This window comes from Columba livia, chromosome 8 (genome assembly GCF_036013475.1).
Source record: "Columba livia isolate bColLiv1 breed racing homer chromosome 8, bColLiv1.pat.W.v2, whole genome shotgun sequence".
In the NCBI taxonomy this organism is placed as follows: domain Eukaryota; kingdom Metazoa; phylum Chordata; class Aves; order Columbiformes; family Columbidae; genus Columba; species Columba livia.
In genome coordinates, this window is record NC_088609.1 from 13476598 (window position 1) to 13492552 (window position 15955).

The following is a 15955-nucleotide window of genomic DNA, read 5'->3' on the forward strand; positions in this document are numbered from 1 at the left end:
TCCCTTTTTACTCATTAAAAAGGCAACTGCAACCACCAAAAAAGAAAGCCCTTGCCATGCTATACAGCATCTGAGGCTGGCAAGCAGCTGATACAGGTGTGTTTGCTATAAGGTGGCAGTCTCTCTCCTTTGCAGCCCTGTGGTCTCAGTTGCCTCTTGCCTGGCTGATGGGACCCCTGTAAATGTTATCTTGGGACCCCTGTGTCTCCAGGTGAGAGCTCAGGCAAAGCAGCAGCTGCTGCTCAGAGACCTGTGCTAGGGAAAGGGGTTTGTTGTTCGTGTAGAGGCTCAGATCCATTTCTCTTTCAAGCAGTCAACTGATGGACAAGTTCACCTGAAAGTCCAAAAAATTCCCTAAGGAGAGCAGGATGTTCTCCCTCATCTCCTAAACAGGTTATAAGCTGTGGACCTTGTGAATAGTTCCCTTTAAAATATGCATGCTCATCCTGAGTAAGTAGCACTTAAGTTGAACACTGAAATTGGTCTAGTGTATTTGAAGAGGAATTCTACCATGTTTTGGTAGTGTTAATTTTGACCTCTTCATTTCTTATTCAGCCACAAGAAGTAGCAGAAGGCAGTTGCAAATGTAATCCACACTCTGAAGTAGTAAAGAGCTGCTTGGAAAGGTGTGTAAACAAAGGATACCTGATAAAATAATGACCAGACTATGCAACTGTACTATCATAAATAATAAAATGACAACTTAATTCAACAAATCCAATAGTATAAATAAGTAAAACAACAAGCTCAGGGTAGAAACAGGAAGGCTGATGGAATACAAAACCATTTGTAGTGTAATGAAACCATATCTGTTTAATGAGAATAATAGATGTACATGCAGGCAAAAGAGAGACAGTGTTTACAAATAGTTTTGTTATTATCTAAAGTTTACTATCTTCTGGAAAGCTTGAGAAAACTCTAGCTTCTTCAGGCAGCTGCAAAGTTGTCAGTCCATGCAAGACTTTACCTTGCAAGCTCTTGGCAGCTCTCTTGTGTCTTTGCTCACGAGAGCACGTGGGGTTTGTTTGATCTCTGCTTCCAGTCTTGGCAAGTCCTGACTATGTTGAATGAAGCACTACAACAAATAGGTGAGATTTCATAGGGTATTTTTTTAATGGTTAAACAGGAGCTGCTCTATGTAGATATGATGTTTTGTCATCTTGTTAGAAGTTGGTAACTAAGTCTCAGAGCAAACTGATATGTCATGAGTGTTTCTGCAGCCTGTTGCAGACCCAGAAGCTGTTTACTAGAAACAGTGAGTTAATATTAATCAGGTTTTTAATTTACATTATATATTTTGGGAGCTTAAGGCTTACAGAAGCCTATAGGAGGCCCTTTGCTTTTAAAGCAGGCGTGTTACCAGGCGGGTGAGCACCTTTCACCTGCATCAGTGTCAGTGAGAGCTGAGAGCAGTTGTTCTGTAGAGCCTTGTGTGCTCCTGGAAAGCAGTGCTGGGGCTCAGGCTTAAGGGAATTTGCTTTGTTTTCCTTCTGGCTTTTAAATAAATGCATGTATGTATGCTTATATGTACGTGTATCGATAAATCTCATTTACATGCACTGGGGAGGGGGAGCTGTGCTTATAGGTAGGAGCTGGAGTGTCTGGAGTAAAATGCTGGGTGGGGAGGTGTTGCTAGGAGATGGAGACTCCAGTGTCTGGCAAAGTGGCATATTGATTTTGGGTGTAGATCACATGGAACAGTATTTGACTGTGAAGCAGGATAGAAATATCTTCCCTCTGCTTACTTTCCACTCTGAATGATCTGTCTGTGCCTAGTAGCGTTGCAGCTTATTTAAAACAGAAATCAAATGTAGACTGGGTGCCGTTCAGTCCAGCTGCAGGCTGGGTGGTTTGCAGTCCCTGGGCTTTTTTTTTTTTTTTTTCCCCCACTCGTTGAGAAATCCTTCATTTGAGCAGCAGGATATATGGCTTTCTTTAGAGGAGGACATTCTTGCATGCATTTTGTTCTGTTGTGGCCGGTTGTTTCTACCTTTTCAGACACTGTGTGTTAGCATAATTTTTTTTTCTGGGTTTGGGCTTATTAACTACACCCTGCCAGGGCTTGTTCTCTCCATGGGCTGCTTGTGCCCATGACTGCACCCCAGTGCCAGCTGGGAGTCAGATTCCCTCCAGCCAAGCACCTCCACCCTCCCCACAGCCAGGGACTACAGGATGGAATGGTGAAAGCTGCCATGGGGTGCCTTTACTCAGGGCACCTGGCTCTCCCTGATGTGCCAGGGCTGGTTTTACAGTAGAAATTAGGTCTGAATGCTAAAACATTGAGGGGTTTTTTGCACCCTTTTTTTGGGGTGCTGGATTTCTGTGCGGAAACATGGTGGCTTCTTGCAGCTCTCACAGAAACTCATGCCATGTGCTCCCCTTTTGCTGATGCCCCTCTTAGGCCCTGAACTCCCTTCACTCAATATGCAAGGGGCTGTTTTTGGTAATGTGGGGCTAAACAGCAGGATGCTGAAGGGTTGAGAGGGAACCTGGGAGCTGCCGGTTGCCGTGCTGACTTTGGTCACCATGGTGAACCTGCAGGAAGGCTTGTAGCTGAACACCTCAAGCCATGTCTGACCTGCCAAAGGACTTCAGCTCAGCACCCTGAACCTCTCTGCCTGTTCAGGAAGAGGTTGAGATTCTGTATTTTTACAGCTCAATGTGAGGGGGGGAAAAAATGAGGAATGCTGTGTATCTGTTTATACAGAAGCTCAGGTTGCGAGGCATGCTGTCCAACCCTTGTGAGTGCCCTAAATCTGTGGATTTTCACAGGATTTGCTTTCCCAGTCTGTTTTTGGAGGAGTTGTTAATGAGATAATGCAGCAGTGGGTAAGCTGTGACGTGTGAAATTGAGTTTTATTTGAATGATAGAGGATCTACGTGCATCAGAGGCTTATGCACATTAGATTTGTAACAAACCAATTCCCATTTATATTATGTAACTGATGTTATTTATCAAGCTCTATATACTGGCCATGAGCAGATGTTGAACTGTTGTGGTATAGAGCTGGAAATTAACTTTTCTGGGAGTCAGTTACTCAAAAGCAATCTTATGATTAGCTTGTTGTAATATAATGTAACAACATGTAATATGGAAGTATTATTCCAAAAATGTAGTGCACATGGGCCCAAAGTTTGTTATGTTTGGGTTTTGGTACTGAGTGAAAATCTGGGCTGTATGACAACATATGATGCTCTGGTAGGCATGTGCGTTGAAAACGCACTTTTTTTTTTTTTTTTTTTAGTGATTTACTCCATCTACATGAGAATGAGACTTCTGAATAAGGTTATTTAAGGGCACAAATGAGTAACTAGATGCCTCATCCCATTAGAAGTGAATAGTAATGAATTCCGTGGGTTTTTTTCTGTTTTGTTTCTTTGTTTTTTAATATGCTCTGTGATGGTAATGGTTTGCTTGGGGGAGTTAATTTTAAAAGCAGGACCTTTTTCTGCAGTCATGGAATCAATCTTTTTGGCTTTACCACAAATGTGAAGCACAATATGGATTTGAGGTGAGCTATATGGAAAGGCAGGGGGTGTTTTTTTGTTTCCATGCAGTTTTATATATTTTTTTAAGTGTTTTTTTTTTTTTTTTTTTTTTTTTTTTAATGAGTTGTAGGCAATACTATTCCTACAGAAAGTTTGTAGCCTGGAGTTCAGCAGCAAATCCTGCAATGTAACTTCTAGGATTGTGGAGGGAAAAGCAGTGACTGCATGAGCTGCTTGTAACATTTTTGTCAGTGGTTTGCTATGTATGCTTGCTTTTAGGGCATAATCTGTGAGAACTGGCAGACCTTCTCTTAGCTTTGCCAAATTAGCTCAGCTGGGAAAACACTTGCTGATGAAGAGGAGTTTGAAGTTTATCCTCACCCTTCAGTTTGGACCCACGAACATCTATTCCAGGGACTGACTGAAGAGAAGTTTAGGATTTGCTCTGCTGCCTGTACAGTAGATCCAACCTTCTTTGACCTCGATATGAAATACTATTTAAAGATCTACAGCCTTGCAGAATTGGTCCACTCTTTCCTTGCCCCTTCTGTATTGCTGCTCTGTATCAGAGCATTACTGCAGACAGGGTGGAACAACATGTTCTCCATGTCCCCAATGGCTGGGACAAAAATAAGGCTAAAATTAAGCCACAGAGATGGTATGAGATGAAGAAATACTTAAAATGAGGTTTGTTGAAGCATCAGAATCTGTTATTTGATGGGATGGTGTATTGCACATGTTCCTGCCTGGGTTGGAGGGATCATGTAAGGTTAGTCCCTGTATGTCTAGTGCCTGGATCATGTCTCATCCAGGACCTCAGGATTTGAGTTCAGCCCCTGTGGGATGCTGGGTGAGCTATCAAGGTCTAAGCACAGTTAAGGGCTGAAGTGCATGAAGTGGGAGAGATGGAGCTGAGCTGAAGTCTAAAAAATCCCCTTCCAAAGCTTCCACTTGGCTACTGCCAAGCCCTAATGTTTAAGTGGCTTTTCTTTTATTTTTGAGCTCCCCACCTGGAAATCTGCCCAAAGTTAGACTTCTCTTAATAACCCAAACTGCTCCATTTTTAACAGTGCTGAACTGTGAAGTCACCAAGCCCAGAACAACCTAAGGTACAGAGTTCCCCTGTGCCTTAGGAGCATCTTTAGTGCCTTTTGGTACCTGCAGTTCAGGACAAATCTTTGCTTGGCGGAAATTGGGAGTTCTAGTTCCCATTTCCAGTGGTCTCTACATATCATCATTAATTGCCAATTTTAAAGTAGATCTAGATTTTGTTATTGTTTAGCCCTCTATCTTTCTGTGTTTCAGTTTCCCATCCTCATTGCTCATTCTTCTCTCCACCTGAGTCCAAGTGACTAGACTGGAAGCTCTCAGATCTGTCCCGAAAAATGTATTAATATCTGTTTATGGGAAGACGTTACATTTTGTGGCAGGCAGCTGGTATGATGGGTTGGCTGCACCTTGGAGAGGTTTGTCCCTGCTGTTGTCCTTGCTGGGTCTGAGCGTCCCTCGGTTGGGCTGAAACACATAGTCCTATTTGTGTGCATGTTTTTAATAAACGTGTTGTTTCAACTGAAATGCGTCTTTCTGGCTCTCGGAGAATCGCTCTTGCCCTCTCTCACCTCGATGGCAAACTGAGAAAGGTTTTCTTTAGTCAGCTGCGGGAGAGGGAAAGGATTTATTAATCTGAGAAACACATTCCTGATGCGGAATAGGCGCGTTCCTCATTCCCCCCCACCCCGCTCAATAAAAGCACCATTTGTGTGGCAAATAGCCAAGAGTTTTATGAATGTGGCTCTTACTTTTCCCAGCTGCTAGAAACCTTTCTTAAATATGAATTAAAATAAAAAGCCTTGCTAGACACTTTCAGAGCTCATAACTCTGCTATTTTTGGTCTGCGGTGTGGAGTTCTTGCATCAGAAATCTTAGTTTGAGAGGCTTGAGTGGCTTCTTTCAAATATTGTTAAGTTGAAAAAAAGCTGAAAAATGTGTGATTTTAAATAATCTCCCACAATATAAGGATCATCAGAAAGTCCGTGTGATTATGGCCCTAGATTTGATGCTTCCCTAGTTGTTGCTGCTGTGAAATCCTGTCTCTGGTATCTTTATTTAGGCTTGTTCTTCCTTCAGAAATCTTCTTGAGAAATTCTCACTGTTGGTATTAGTTATTTTTAATAAATCAACTGCAGGGGAAAACAAAGGATCAGGACTGCAATCCGTGCATAAGAATCTCTTTTAGACTTTAAGAAAAGCATTTTCGGCTACATCACAGGAATGAGCTTTTGTAAGAGACCTGGGAAACCATGGTAACGTTAGGAAGATGGTTAAACTGTGAGTTTGCAGTTTGCGTAGCAGAGTCTGTGTGAGCAGGGAGAGAGATGTCTGGGGGATTTGTCAGGAAGGGGGGGTGAAGGGCAGGGAAATGCAATTGCTCAGGGGATCGTGGAGGAGAGTGAGTGCTTTTTCCAGGGGGAATGAATTTGGGTGGTTTGCAGTTGTTAGTGATTTTGTGTAAGTATCAGCTGTATATTACCTGTGCATTTGTGCAGCGATTTTTGGATACTTCCCTGCTAAGTGGGAATTGTGCCTTGTTTGGAGTCACTGGGAGAGGGTTATCCTGAGCAGGGAGCACAGGGTGGTGCCACCTGAGCAAGCGCTGCACTGGGGCATCTTTTCTTTGCCGTGTCTATAATCCAGCTGTTTGTCTTTCTGTAACAAACCCCACCTATCTTTCTCAAGCAATGCTGTGTAAATTAGGAGCAAGCAGGTTGTTCAGCTGGTCCCAGATACCAAAAAGCAGTGGGTTTTCTTTTTGTGTGTGTTTAGTTTTTTTTTTGTTCTCTCCAATTGCTGCTCCTGTGAGAGAGCAGCTGGAGTCATTTTGGATCTCCACAGTCAGTAGTGATGGAGGGATTGCTTTCCTGGAGGAAAGGGCTCATGCTGTGCCTGTGGGTGCATCAGGATCCTCATGGCCATTTGGTGTGTCTGTATTCAAGCAATGTGGCAGCCAGCGGTAGGAGGGAAAATGCTGGACAAATGTAAAATCTCACCCACTCAGATTTTGAAGGTAAATCAAGAAAATGTCTAGAAGGGGGAAAAAAATCTAGTTATGTATAGGTTGTGGTGCCATTAAGATGGGGTGGAAGTAAGTTACAGACATTCATTGAATGATCTCCAATATCTTCCTAGACCTGTGCACAGCAAGGAGAGGTGAAACTGAGAGCAAATCTCACCTTATAAATTCATATGACATGGCAACAGGAGAGATCAACTTACTTGCAAGGGCAGTAGAGATTTTTCACTTCTGTGGCATTAGCCTGAATCCCAACCAGATCAGAGACAAATAACAGAACCTCCTGGAGATGAAAAACTGGCCAAGGAGCCATCAATGCCTTTGCATCTGGATCTACACTCAGGAATTCACATTTTTGCTGGCTGGTAGGAAAAAGTGAGTATTTCCCCCATCGTGCACATCAGTCCTGGGGGGATCATCTTTGAGGATGAAGTTGAGTGTCTGTAGAGTTCAGTATCTGTAATGGTTGTGCTGTGGCTACATCAAAGGGGCTACTCAGGGGTAAGTAATTACACGATTGGCACTTCTGTCTGTGAGATGGAGCCTCGCTGAGGCCACAGCAGCATTGTCCATGTAGGTCATCAAGCTTAACCAGGCAGCAATGGGAAACATGTGTGCTCATTGGGAGAGAGGACTTAATTATCTAGAGGCTTTGATGAGAAATATGTGTTAAAGGCTTTAATACAAGTTGCCATTGTCAAAGAAGTTGCTGTCCCTTGGCTGCTCTGTGGGGATTTCACGTGCCTTGGCTTACCCTGGTGTGGATGAAGCAAACTGCAGAGTTACCTTGCTTCCACACAAGGGTAAGACATCTTACATGGACAGTAACTATCCATCAACCGAAGTGGGGTAACACTTAATGCTGCAGCAACCTGATTGTGTGTCAAAAAAAGATGCTGAGGGCATGTAAACTCTGACTTGCAGGACTCATAAGTCTTATTTCTCCCCAACCTGTGTGTCTTCCTGACATGTAAAAAGCCCTAATGAATCAGGGCCTCACCAAAGGGACATTACTCGTACTTTACGAGCAGCAGATAAATTGCAAATCACACAAAACAAAGGGTTCCCAGGCTTCTGAGTTAACCTCTATACAGTGCTTGCTTTAATAACTCAGCAGTGTATTGCAAAAATAAACCTAAACTTGACCATCTGTGTTTAAAGACAAACAACCCAAAGCCTCTTTAATGAGAAATAAAAATATTTGGTGGTATTTTGTGTACCTAAGTAACAGCCTTATAACACACTTGCTCACTAGATGTATGCAGCAGTATTACTAGATACTTAGGGATATTTTTTTTGCTTAAGCTGTATTGTGTGTTAGTGCGTCACCTCAGTTTTGCAGTCTGCTTGATATTACTGCTTCTATAAGCAGGAATATTGTTGTACTTGTGTCCTAGTGCAAGTTTGTGCATTAGTGTAATTTTCCAGTTTGTTTCAATGTACAATGAAAGCAGTTGGCTATTCCCCATGGTCTACAGTGTATGTTGTATCAGGAATTTACTGCTTAAATTGAGAAATAGTATATCATAATAATCCTGCAAATGTTTTCTGACCAACTCCTGTGATACAAACCTTCATCCTACAGCAGCATTTTTAGCCCATTTGTGTATGTTGTGTAAATTAAAGTGATTTTCACAGCTGGACTTCCTATCAGTTCTTCCTGCTGCCTAGAGATTAGATCTCGTAATCTGGTTTTATCATTTCTGTGTATCAGCTGTACTGTTCTAAACCACTCTGCTAAGGCTGTGGAGCACTTCCAGCCTGAGGATGCCCTCTCAGATGTGAGCCTTGGGGCTGGCCTGACCGTGGGAGCCACGCTTGCATCCTTTGCCGAAATCTTCAGAGACCTGCTTTCAGATGAGAATGTTAGCTTTTTCACAGCCTGCTTAAGTAGAAATCAAAATGTTTTTGCCAAGTTTGCTAGGCTGAGAGGAAAAATCTGGGATATGCAGATGTAGGTGGAATCTCTTGAGCTTCCCTGGAGACCCCTGACACCAGCATGTACCACTGTGCAACCTGATGATTATAGTGGCAAAGATTAATCAGTAACAAAATGAGGTCTCATTAAGTCCCTTACTGACATAACTGGACTGGGATGGGGTGTCTAACAAGCAGGAAACAAGAAATGACTTTAGGCCTTGTAAGTTGGCATGTGGAAATGGAGCCCTGCTGTGTTTGATGACCATCTGAGTAGCACATGTTCAGCAAAGATGCTTGTGATTCTGCTGTTATCTCTGTATGGGGGAAAAGTGGAAGATAAATGCACTTTTTTCCAGACAAAAGGAACTTATAAAGTAATACTGAAAAAAGGCAGCACAGAGCCAGTCTTGGGTTTGGTCCTTATTTTGAGCTGAGTAGAATAAAACTGTGGCCAAGGATCAGCTGGAAAACCATTTAACCTTCTTTGAGATTGAACAGCAGCTTTTGCTGAGAAAGTCTCATTTGGAATACAAGCATGAGAAAAATTGAGAGACCAATGATTTATACAGTGATTGACAGCATGCCATGTAAAACAACCTACAAACTCACCTCCTGAAGGTTATAGCATGTATGATCATGTACTTTGATGAGGTGGAGCTATAATATATGGGAGGTTACAGAGGGGAAAAAATGTTACTTCTGTTCTTTTTCATCTCTCCTGATGGGTCTTTCCCTTACCCTGCCTGTGTCTCAAATTCTCTGTCAGACCCAAACCCTATTAGGGTAAGTGGAAGTAGAGGGATTAGCTCAACAAATTCACACATCTTAATATCTAAGGCTTTTTTTATTTGAATTCCTCACTGTCTATTGCATCTCATTCTCTGACTTCCAGCTCGTGCTCTCTGTTCCTTCACTCAACCATACTTCAACAGGATGTTTTTGATGAATTTTGATTAATCGAGGAATTGTATTAATTTCAATCATATTCTCACTATAAATGATGGGTGCTGCTTTTCCCCCTTTCCAAAATAATTGGGCCTATACAGATGAAAAACAGTAGATGGATTTATTGGCTAGTGGCTATTTGAGCAATTTAAAGCACATTGGGGCTCTTGTACAGAGCTCTCCAGTGGTTTAAGTGAGCTGACTCTGCTGTACTGTGGCTAAAAGGAAGAAATAGAAATCAGATCCATCTCATCCTTAGCAGATGCGAAGTAGAGGCCTTTGGTCTGTCGTTTTTGCTGTAAACACCAAGCAGTGTCTATTCGAACAGCTTTCGCAATAAAAACCCTACCAAAACAGAAGGCTTTCTGTACACTATTTCCAGTGGCAAAAGTGAGACTTGTCACTTAATGTGTAATTGGAAGGTGTTTCAGTATTAAAGATATGCAAACCTGTGGGACACATAATTATGCTTGCTTGATATTTTTCCGGTTATTTTTGGCTGATGTATCATCTTGTGCACACCTCTGAGCTGCTCTACATTTTACAAAGAATAGAGCTCCTAAAATCTTGGTTTAGGCAGCATTTTATCAACCTTTGGAATTCAGGAAGAGCTAAGAAAAACTTAAGGGTCTGTCTCAGAGAAACTGGAGATGTAAACATCTGCTAGGCTGCTGTTTGCATCTGTAGGGAGTTTGTGTGCTTTTTATAGCAGCTCTTGTCTTTGCACAGCACCTAACATCAAGGGTTTTGAGCAGTTGCTTGGGATCCCTCGACACTATTGCACAGCAGTTAGTTAATAAGATTACATTGTTCCCTGTAATGCTATTATTATTTCAAATATATTGTTAAAGTTTTTTAATCTCTCCTTGTGATCATCTCTTTCTACATTTTTAATTATCAACATTTTAAATGAGGAAATGTGGAAGTATGAAAAATCAGATAAGGAAACATTCAACATCAAGAAGCTCTTTGCTCAGAGGGGCTTCGAAAAGGACTGTTCTATTGATTTGTTAAATCAGAACCTGTGTTTTATCAGCAATGCATACATCAAATGGCATTGTGCACAACGGATATACTTGCAGTTTCTAATAGGAAAAGAGACCCCGTTCAGTGAGGTGCTTCTGATTGCCGTGAGAGAATGAAAAGAGTGAGTCTTTTTTTGTAAACGGGGAATGATGGAGTAGGTCTATGAGAAAAAGATTAATCTCATTTCAAATTTGAGGGAAGCTGGTTTGCTCCTGATTTGCAGTGATTCATGAGCTGTCACGCATCAGATACAGATCTGGCCTGGCTCTGACAAAGTGTGTGACCTGAGCAGTCTTTAAAAACAGCAGCACCAATGGGCAGGGTGACACAGAAGGGACCTGTAAGGGAAGCTGCAGCTCTAGGGGAGGACAGCCCATTGCATTGCTGCGTAGCAGCATCAGCAAAGTGCTTGTCTTGGAAAAATCAATTGAACAAATGGCCGAGGCTGTTGGCATGGGGGTTATTCAACACATGGGTGCCTCAGCAAGCACCCAAGGGAGCAGAGGTGTCAGCCAGGGCTCTGCAGGCTGCCTTGGGACCATGGTGAAGTGGGACCTGAGTCTGGAGAGTCGGTCAAGCTAAAACAGCCCAAGCTCTTCTCCTGTGCCCTCAGGCTGAGGATTTAATCTGTGCCTCCTAGAGACCACATTTACATTCAGACATACCTGGTGAGTCTGGCTCTGCCCTTGCTGTGTTATTTTCCTGGCCAGCATGACTGCACAGACCTACTGCTCAGACACAAAGGACACCAAGCTGTGATGTTTCCTTCTGACAGTTGTTGCTTGATTTTCTTATAAAACAACACTGAATTAATTTAAGCCAAGCTTTACTAGGACAGGTCTAAACCAAAATAAAGTCCCGCTACCATTCTGTATGGGTTCATCTTACATTAAACTTTGGTGGTTATCTTAAGTGTAGGTTCTCCTGTCCCTAATGTGTTGAATGATGTTAGGCAAATTCTACCAGTATCTCCAGCTGGGCAGGAGCTCTTTTTCCACCCCAGACCTACACATAGCCATGCATTTTGGGCCCCATTTAACTTCTTTCTGTCCTGCAGAATAGCAGTGTTGAAACAGCAAAGAAAGGGGTACACATGGGACTATTTGATGCATGTTGAAGAAACCATGGAGAGTGTAAATAGGGTCTTTGGTCAAACTTTGAGCTGTGACTTGCTCAGAAACCCTGACACAAACACTCCTCCTCTCTATGGAAGGATACAGCAGCCCCTGCCTTGCATCCTGCTGGCTGTTTGTCCATGCAGCACACTTTCCATCTACTCTTTCTTGCCTCAGGCCAGAGGTAATTGCAGTTATTCACAGGCAGCAGCACCCAATGGGTTTTCTTAAATACGCAGCAGGGATGGGCCTCACCTGACTAAGATCAGTTGAGTAGGTATGTTCTTCCCACATTAAAGCCAATTAACTTTAGAGAGGTATGAGTGAGAGGGAAATTTAGCCCAGTTTTTCTCTGTGAATTGGTGCATGTTGGCTGAGATTGAGTCTCACATCTTTCCTTGAAGCAGACGCTCCTGTACTTGTGAAGACCAGGCTTATGCGGAGCCTTTAGAGCAGGGGAAGGTCTTTGATCTCAAAATTGCACCATTTGAAATTGCAGACAAAAAAAAATGAATTAATAAAACAGCAAGCAAGCCTGCAAATGAATGATTTTAGCTTCTCCTAGAGAAGACTCAGTCCCAGTGCTTCTGAAATGGGAGCACAAGTCTGGCAGGATCGATGTGTTACCCCAAGGGTGCTGAGATGCAATGCTCCTGATGGCCTCACTGCAGCAAGACTGAGGACTTGGCACCTTTGGGAAGGGGAGATGCCAGTGGAGGCAGAGGAAAGCAGAATTAGCTGTGGATGAGAGAGAGCAGAGTTGATGGGGGAACTGGGAGCCAGAGCAGGAGGCTTTGGAGGAGCAGGTCTGCACAGCTTCCACCACTTTTGCCCTAAGCTGGATGCATGATGTACAGCCAAATGAGTGTGGTGTGGTGCCCAGGAAAATTCAACTCACTTTGCACCGTAACTCTACTCTGCAGCTTCCAAACCAGACCTGACTTGCACCCTGCCAACTCCAAATGGGAGCGGAGCAGCCGGAGCCTGGTGAAGAGACGTGCCCTGAGGATACGTCTACATTGCAGTGCAGAGGTGAGACCTGGGCTTGGTGAGACAGAGCTGAGCTGGCTCTTGGGAGCTTCAGGGATGTGAGGCACTGCGGGGTATGTGGGGTGTGTGTCCCTGGGCTCTAGGGGGGCTGTGAAGGAGGAGGAGGGAGATTTCCAGTCTCAGTGAGTCTCATGACACTTTGGGGGACTGAGGCTGGTGATAGAAGGACCTTAGGGACTGGCGTGTGCTGTGCTCAGCAGTGGCACGGCTGTTCCCTAGAGATCATGCAGGAAAATTGTGATCAGCAGCACTGGGAAGTGGACAAAGTGGTAGTGCTGGAGTTTGGGTAAAAGACACAGCCGTCTTCCTTAGGATGCATGAATCTCAGTGTTTGACTGAGCATCTTCAGCCCTGTATCCTGACACTGGGACAAACACAGCCCTTCAGTCCAGTGGTTCACCTCCTGAAGACCAAAACCTTCTCTGCAGGGTACAAGAGGAGATGAGGGTGTGGCATTCATGGGGTGCCCAGCCCTGGGGCAGAGGTGCAGGAGCATGTGTGATGGATCAATTCAAGCACCTGTAGCTGAAGGTTGTGGTAATGCTCTAAGCTCCCTCTGCATGAGCATGTATAGCAAGAAAATAATACAAATAGTAGAAACAGGTTAAACTAGCTTCTGGCAAGAAGAATACAAAGATCTTGGTTGAAAGGAGTTGCAATGCATATGAAATTTCAGGGTTATTTTCCCTTCTTCATTCCTTATGTTCTGATTGCAAGCCAGATTTCTATGTTTCTTAAGTGCCAGGCTATTTTCTACCTGTTTTCCTTCTACCTACTCTGCACCTCTTGTAAGCCATGAAGTTATTCTGTTTGAATTCACCTTGTTGACTCTAACAACATACCCAAATATTGTCTCAAAACCAGGAGGAGGACAATCCTGCACAGGTTCCATGCTGCCGACTGAAGAGGTGGCTGTATCCGTATGAGCCATTTTGGTTCACTTTACAGTCAAATGAAGAGAAAAAGGCACTTCCCACCCTATGGCAGACTTCTCTTATAAATCTGGTAAACTGGCACTTCAAGGAAACATTTTCTTTCTGCTGACTGGAAACAAGTTTTAGATGGCTCCAGCAGATGTTATTCTCCAAACGAGTCCCACCTCCTGAGTCTCTGCTACCATGTGGTTGCTTATTCCTGGAGTTGTACAATATTACAGAGACAAAAAAAAGAGTTAGAAAAAGAAGTGCTATCAGTTTAAATCACAGGTGATTTTCAGCAAGATTTTGGAAAATAAAGTGTGGTGTGAGCAAGCAGCATAAAAGTAGAAGGGTGATGGCAGCCCCTGGAAGAGTAGTGCAGATCTTCAGCACCTGCAAGGCTCCTCTGCTCTCAGCTCTGAGCACTAGATGGCATCTAAGTGGGGGGAATTTGGGATCCTGAATCCAGTTCTGGACTCTGAAATAACTGAAGCTGGATCCAAACTTATGATCCCATCTGGATGGGGAAAAATACCCCCAAAAAAACAGAAGGGCCAAGGAGGTGGACTTTTTCCGGCTCCTGCTGCCATCCAGTACAGTTTGTTCTGTCATCTCAGTTGAGTGCTTGGCCATGGGTGCAGGAAAAGAATGTGAGGGGATGAAGTGCAAAGGCATCATTCACAAGTCGAGGTGCATTAAAGCCTGTGGGAGTGTGTTCACTCACATCTTCTTTTTCTCCTGAATGCTGCCAGGCTTGTGGGTGCTTGGATGCATGGCACATTGCATACATTGCTGTCTGTTCATGTGCTGTCACTTGGTGTCCTCTAAGGTGTGCAGCCTGGGGACATATCCAGGTGACTGGCAATGCACCTGCTCTGAGCTGGAAAACATTTTCTAATGAGGGAATTAACTTTGCTTCATCCACCTTGTTTTCTAAATAAACCAGGTTGTCTCTAGGCCATTAATGGGCTTTGGAAGAAAGGAGAAGCACTATGAGAGATAGCTCTTGCCCAGGTGATTTTTTTTTGTTGTTGTTATTTGTTTGTTTTCTTCTCTTTACCTTGAAGGCTCTTTCTGCTGATTGGGATGAGGAGTGTTCAGTCTTTCCCTGCCCCATGTCTCTGTGCTCCTGGGAGGGAATGTTCAACTTCAGCTCCAGGCAGGATTAGAGCCCCAGCTTGGGTATTAAAATATTTGCTTTTGTCATCTCTCAGACAAGCAGTGACCATGAACAAGCTCCTTGGGAAATGCAGCCACACTTGGCTCAGTCCTGGTTTGGTACATGGGCCAGGAGCCAGCACCCAAGCTGGGGCTCAAAGGCGCTGATGTGTACAGCATGGAGGTGCATGCAAAGGTGTGAGGAACCAGATGATATGCCAAAATGAGTAAGTGACTGTGGGTGGCTGCCTAGGGATGTGGGAGCCATGGGAGGGACATGGCACTCCCTCTCTGTCTTGTTTTGTGTGTGGCAGGTGACCTTGAGTTTAACAACTTAATGAGTGCTGTGCAATCACCAGCATCATTTGCATGTGCTGTGTCCCTGACAAGAAGGATGCTGAGCTACAGGTCGCACCCAGTGTAGGCTGAAGGTGACTTTATAACTGTCTTCCTTGAGCCTTTTCATTGTCTCTCCAGATGAGCAAAGGGGTCTCAGGGCTGCAGCATCCCACTCAGGGCTGCCCATGAAGCTGCCCTGCCTGTGCAGACAGCACCTGGGCACAGCGCAGCAGGCAGGAGCTGCCCTTGACCTTATCGGAGAGTAAGCATCTGCTGTCTGCAGCATCCCGCCTTGCTGCCTCCACAGCCCCGCCAGGGAGAAAGGATGGGGCAGGCGCTTGCTCAATCACAGCCATTCACTCCTGGGTGTAAATTTGTCTTGCGTAGCACGTGACAGGCGGGGAAAGAGCTGTAGGGGTTTGACAGTTGCTCCACTGCCTGGAGGTCCAGCACTGAACTGGGCTGGGGCTGATCACTGCCCAGAAAATACTTTCCTTCTGAAACACCTTGGTGCTCAGGCTTTTTTTCTTCTGTGTTGTTTTGTGTGTGTGTGTGTGTGTGTGTTTGTTTGTTTGTTTGTTTTCCCTGGTGTGAATACAGCTCCAGGCAGGGATGCAGGAGAGCTTTATCAAGGCTTGGTTGGAGTTTGAAATAGTTTTCTTCCAAAAGTATGTGTACTTACAAGAAATAGCTTCAACCCAAGCCCTGGGAAACCCACAGTTACTACAGACTGCTGTTTGTGTGCCCATTTCTTTTACCTGCAATTATAGGGAAATTGCCATCGTGTAAGCAGTGAGCTGTATGAATAGCTTTATTATTTATTATTATTAGACCTAGATGTGTGTTTTTCTTGAGATCATATCTGCATAAGCAGGCACAGTAATATAATCTTTGGACTGGCCAGGTTTAATTTGTATGGACTGTGA

General features: G+C 44.0%; 1 protein-coding gene across 2 annotated transcripts in view; it reads left to right on the plus strand.

Annotated features, from left to right (window-relative positions):
* Positions 1 to 15955, plus strand: part of FYB2 (FYN binding protein 2) — a 74037-nt gene that overhangs the window by 51140 nt on the left and 6942 nt on the right. For both annotated transcript variants that reach the window (XM_065070947.1, XM_065070949.1), the window contains exon 23: positions 12489 to 12597. The gene's annotated coding sequence lies outside the window, so the exon portion shown is untranslated. The remainder of the gene's footprint in view (positions 1 to 12488; positions 12598 to 15955) is intronic.